The sequence below is a fragment of the Anas acuta genome, chromosome 2 (assembly GCF_963932015.1).
Source record: "Anas acuta chromosome 2, bAnaAcu1.1, whole genome shotgun sequence".
NCBI classification, from domain to species: domain Eukaryota; kingdom Metazoa; phylum Chordata; class Aves; order Anseriformes; family Anatidae; genus Anas; species Anas acuta.
Genome location: NC_088980.1, coordinates 4,243,194 through 4,249,562, shown reverse-complemented (window position 1 = coordinate 4,249,562; position 6,369 = coordinate 4,243,194).

Here is a 6,369-nt window from a genome sequence, read left to right as displayed (position 1 = left end):
GTTTGTTTTTTTTTTTTTAAATACTATAAGAAAATGTAATGTAATTTTCCAGGAGATGGCTTCTGGGTTTAGCAGCCAGGGTGGTCAGGAAGATTGCTCTAAAAGCCTTCTAAGAAGTTAAGAAGAGAAAGGAGAAAAGGAGAAAAGTCTCTGAAAACCATGTCTCAGCAGTGTATAGAGGCCAGAGAACCTGAAATGAATGTTCATGGGAGAATCATCCTCCTGCTGTTAAAAACCCAGTCTCTTTGGTTCACTTTCTCCTATATATAGTTGTATTTATTTATGTATATATAGCACTCTAGGAATTTATTTTTTTCTTTCACTGCTGTTACTATACTTGCGAGAATAGATTGGTGTAATAATGCATGGTCCTATTTTATTACCATGTGGAAGGTGATATTCCTTATCTATTGAGATGTGAGCTTCCATGGCTGGAGGCTGTGGAACAGTAAACAAACCAAATCACTTTACTGTCAAAACTGAGAGAATAGCAGCTTGTAACTTGTTTTCAATATCAAGGAATGTGAAGGATGTACCCATCATGCTCATATGCGGCCTCTGAAACAGCATTTTTGCTGAGAGCCCAGGGAAAGCACTGCTTCTTTCATGGAGGATAGAATTATACTTGCAGCTTATAAGTAAATTGTGCACTTATCCATGTATGCCAGTTCTGGAAAAGACTTACAGGAGAGAAACAAAAGGATGCCTAGAAGAACAAAGATGTAGAATAAGGGAATTTAGAAAATTGATTTTGTCTCAGTATTTACTGACTTTTTTTCAGGGCCCATGACAGTATTCCATATTGGTACAGATTGACAAAGACTTTGGTACTACGGTTTTGACAACAACATACCGTGAAAAAAGTGTGTATTATGCCTCTACTTGAAGATTATCTTTCAGAAACTAGCTGTGTAAGATCATTGAAAGAGAAAATTTGAAAGTATATCCATGTGATTGCCTTTAACCTGTTCTTTCTGGTGCCAGGGAGGATGAGATCCCATATCGTATATCTAGATACCATGTGAAAACTCCTAGGTAGGGATGTGTATGTGGAAATGAGGGATACAACATTTTTCTTACACTTCTTTCAGAAAGAAGACAACATGCTACATGGAGAAGGTTATTTCAAAGGGATTGTGCACAAAGGTCAACTGCTTGAAGAAGAATGTTCATGCAGTAAGAAAAGAAATCACAGTCATAATCAGCAAGATGCTTTGTGTCCAGAATGGACTTTAAAGATCTTATATTCCAAGAATTGAAGTTGTTTGTTACAACATAATGTACAGTCCCTTCATTCTTCCTTCAAAACAGTAGAGAGGCCCTTGTCCCTTAAAGTGTAGGCCTGATGTACATTCAGCTTTCAACACCTGAGGCACCTCAATAAACAAATAAATAAATAAATAAATAAATAAATCACTAATTAACTTCTAAATCAGGGACTCAAGGGCTCTTCCTAGTATTCTCTGTTTTTAAGGTCTGAGGTGTGCCATTTAAAGCTACTCATCTGTTCCCTTGCTGTTGTGGTTTAGCCCTCGCAGGCTGCTAAGTACCACAGAGCCACTTGCTCACTCTCCCCACGCAGGACTGGGGAGAGAATTGAAAGGTAAGAATGTGAGAACTCACGGGTTGAGACAAAGACAGCTTACTAGGTAAAGTAAAAGCTGTGTATGCAAGCAAAGACAAACTAAGAATTCATTCACTACTTCCCATTGGCAGGCAGATGTTCAGCCACTCCCAGGAAAACAGGGCTCATCAAGCTTAAGAGTTTATTGGGAAGACAAACGCCACCTCTCCAAACATCCTCTTTTTATACTTCATCTTTTATTGCTGAACATGACTCTGTATGGGATGGGATGTCCCTTGGTCAGTCTGGGTCACCTCTCCTGGCTGTATCTTCTCCAAACTTCTTGTGCACTTTCAGCCTCCTTGCTGGCAGGGCAGAAGAAGAAGCATAAAATTATTGGCTCTGTGTAAACACTGCTCTACAACAACTAAAATCATCTGTGTGTTATCACCACTATTTTCAACAAAACCCCAAAAGACAACATTGTATAAGCCTCAACAAGGAAAATTAACTATCCCAGACAAATCCATGATGCTTCCATAAGGCACGTCACATCATCTTACCTGGAAATAGGAATTTTTACAAGGCTTTGAAAAATGAATCTCAGATTTTGTAATCACGAGGTAAAAAATGCCTGTAAAAGCATCTATGATATTTCTGCTTATTCCTTTAAGGAAATGAAAGTCTGCAAATGGACTGAGCATACTGGTGTGTTTCTGGAGGATGAGGGAAATGGCAGGTTTGGAAATGGAGTCTATAGCTTTGAAAGATGAGAAAGTAGACTCTGAGAGGATTTTGTCATGTCTCTGACTCCTGTCTAAAACACACCAGACAGTCACAGAGGTAGGTGGAATGTCCTTTTGCAAAGGACACAGCTGTTACAGTATGTACCATACTTTTCTACCTCTTTTCTTTCAGTGCACAGGAAGTGGATGAAGTAAGAGGTGCATTTTACATAAAGTAGCTTAGAGTATTTGGCATCATTAGCTGAGAGTATCTGGATTCTCCTCTTGAAATGCATATGTTGGTATGACTAAGGCTCATGATGGAAGTGACTGAGCAGTGGGAATGCTCTGTGAGCCATTGTTTGGGTCAAGGTGAAAAAGTCAAAAGAGGGAGGAAGGATGGACTTACTTCTTCTGACAGTATATTTCAGGGGTGTGTTTATTGTCTGGGCATAAGCACTCTGTTTCTGTAGGTGAAGGATGTGACAGCAAGTTCACTTGGTAAAGCATCTGACTGCTGAACTGGTGGCACCTGTCATTGCATCTAGCTGCAGAAAAACACAGGACTGGGCTAGTCAAGGAAGAGTGCTAATGAAATTAGGTTTACTTAAGGTACAATCTGTGCTGTCCTTGTCAAGCTGTGCTTGTCAGGAAAATGCAAGATTCATAGACATTCTGCGTTGTATTTTGCAGTGAGGAGGTCACAGATTAATTGACATTGCACAGTGATCTCCCTTTCTCCCTGCCCTTTTTCACTATAAAGCACAAAAAAAAGACCACTCAGGAAACATTAGATCTTGCATGACAGAAGAATGCCTGTTAGGTAGAGTCAGAAATGAAGTAAGCCTTGTATTATAAGCAACAGAAATAAAATTGTCTGACTGGCATTGAGGCAAGGTTTAACATAGGCAGATTGGAGTAAATGTAGCCTACTAAGAGAACCAGCAGTACTTTAGAATGGCTTAGGGTAACCTGTGCACTCACCCAGATCCCCTGTAGGTGGTAGAAGCTAGCATGAACATCATGTAATATCAAACTTTTAAACTCATTCTATGCAAACCAGCAGCTTTTTCTTAATTTATCTATTCTTTCTCTCTCTCTCTCTTTTTTTTTTTTTTTTTTTTTTTTCCCTCTTTACACAGCTAGCCAGACTTTCACAGAAACAGCAGCTTCAGTTCTGCAGTGATAGCATCTCTGTGGTTTGTGTTATGGTTGAATTTCCAAAATTCCAGCTGGGTCCTTCTGGTATTCTACCAGCAACTAGGAAGAAAATTAACTCTGTCCTAACTGAAACCAGGACAGATCCACAAAGTGGCTCCCCATTCTCTGTGAAGTCAAACTTTGTAAGAGACAAATTTTATTATTTTTTTAATTATTTTTTTTACAGCAAGACAAAATTAGATAAGATGGAAGATGTGGCATCCAAATATTACCAGTACGGTTTTTAAGCAATAGATTGCAGATAAGGTGTGGGTTTTGATTGCTTGATTGTTTGCTTTTCCACTTTTGTAATTTATAGGTGTTGAAGATGGGACAACAGGAATTATGGAATACCTGACTGAAAAAATAATGCTTTTGAAACACATAAATGAAATAATTCTGTGCTCATTGAACACTGATACTGTGTCTGGTCTCCTAGTTTTGATGCTACTGTGTGTGTGTGTTAGAAACATTAAGTGAATTTTAGAGTTGCTTCAGCTTTTGTCACATTTATGTGTGGATTCACCACCTTGGCCTACTGGGTTTTCAGATCACTAGCACAGATTTTCCATTTTAGAAGAAATTTATCAAGGAACCTTCAGGTGGACCAATAGAATGAAATGTCAATTTTTTCCAGTATTTGTGATGATAGCTGTACTGTGGCAAATCAGGGCTGATGTGTCAAAACACTATGATAGAAGAAATGATTCCCAGGGGAAGGTAATTTGCCAAAAAGCTGCAATCCTGAGTTTCCCTGGCTTACCATATTGCAAAGAGATGGATTGCTCTGTGGCAAGACATGTCAGATTAAGCCACAGTTACATATATATAACTTATATATATATATATAACTAATTTTCTATACAATATATAGAGAAAATGCTACCAGGAAGGGTGGGAAAATGATTTTTCTAACCAAGGAAGTGCTTTCTGCCATCTGTCCTTCAGGAGCTGTTGTGGGCTGTGAGATACATGTTCAGAGCAAGTAAGCACTGGGGAGGTACAAGCTGAACAAGCTGAATAAGATTTATTTGGCCTGGTAACACAAACATTTAGTTTTATGGGAAAATCTGACTAGAATGAGGCACTGGATATTTATTAGAGTTAAGATGTAAAGAAAGCTACAAAGTGGAGTGGATCATCCAAACAAGTGGAGCCACTCCTTTGGTATTTCTCACCTTCCCAAAAGCTCCTTTCTTTGTTGGTGCTGTGGTCTTGGACCCTGCCAAGAACAGGGACATCAGCCCTTTCTGACACATCAATCCATGGCAGTTGGGAAGAGGTGAGAGGAACCTAAGGGGAACATGCAGATTCCAGTGGATATCTGGGAAGTAACTCATGTGGCACAAACTCACTGCTTTCAGGCACGCCTGCAAAGAAAGATATCAAAAAGATAGGATTAGACGGTAAGTTATCCAGTTCATTCCCTCCTCTTCTCCTTAGGTTACTGGTGTCTGGAGAGAGTGTGAAAGGCTTGTGGTGACCTTCAAATGGAATACAACATTATGTGTCAAGCTCTTCCAGCTTTTATGCTCAGCTACAGGTACATTTGCCCCTTGTTTTGGATGTTACACTTGATATAAACTGCCACGTGCACATGTTTTCCACATGGCTGAAACTACTGGAATAGGGCCTCTATTCTTTTTATAGTGTTATTAAAGTTGAGTCATTTGACAACAGATCATCATGGTCAGTAATAAGCTGTATGTCCTTCAGTATTCAGAGCTCAATTACTGGCAGAATTAATGGACTGGCAATTCTCTCGCCTCTGATTTGATAATGGCTTTCCTATACTGCAGGCTGAAAATTCTGCAACATGAGTCGAACACTGAACATGAATTCCTTGATTGTTTTCTTTTTGCTTTGTTGTTGTTGTTGTTTTGTTGTTGTTTGTTTTTAAGATTTTAGGTTGGACTTTTGCAAGGACACACCTTTATTCAATTAAATTTTGTCAGTTAAAGAAACTTATGTTCTGTCTTGATCCAAGGCATTTCTGTGAGACATTTTCTGTGATAATTCACTGACTGAATGACAGTTTCCACATTGCTGGGACAACCATAGGTGTGCAGGAGATCACAGAACCACAGAATGCTTTGGGTTAGAAGGGTCTTTAAAGATCATCCAGTTCCACCCCTCTTGCCATGGGCAGTGACACCCCCCACTAGATCAGGTTGCTCAAAGCCCCATCCAGCCTGGCCTTGAGCTTTTCTGGACAACTTCCACCAGTTCCTTACTACACTATGAGTTAAGAATTTCTTCCTTATAGCTAAGCTAAATCTACCCTGTTTTAGTTTAAAGCCATTATTCAGTGTATTCTGTGTCCTAACACCACACTGCCCAGCAGAGTCCCTCCCCAGCTCTTCTGCAGCTCCCTTTAGGCTCTGGCAGGCCACTGTAGGTTCTCCCTGGAGCCTTCTCCTCTCCAGGCTGAACAACTCCAACTCCCTCAGCCTGGCTCCACAGCAGAGGTGCTTCAGCCTCTGAGCAACCTCGTTGCCTCCTCTGGACTCAGTCCAACAGGTCCCTGTCCTTCTGGTGCTGGGGCCCCAGAGCTGAGCACAGGCTCCAGGTGGGGTCTCACAAGAGCAGAGCAGAGGGGGGACAATCCTGTCCCTCGCTCTGCTGCCCGCATTGCTTTTGGTGCAGCCCAGGACATGGTTGGCTTTCTGGGCTGCAGAAGCACATTGCTGGCTCATATTGATCTTCTCATCCACCAGCACCACCAGGTCCTTCTCCTCAGGGCTACTCTCAATCCATTCCAATGATATCATAACATCAAGACTTTGGTTACATTTGTAAGTCTGGAGGTATATTTCTTGCATGTCTATCTGAATCTACCTAGCAACAGAACTACATTGGCCCAACCTTGATGCAATGACA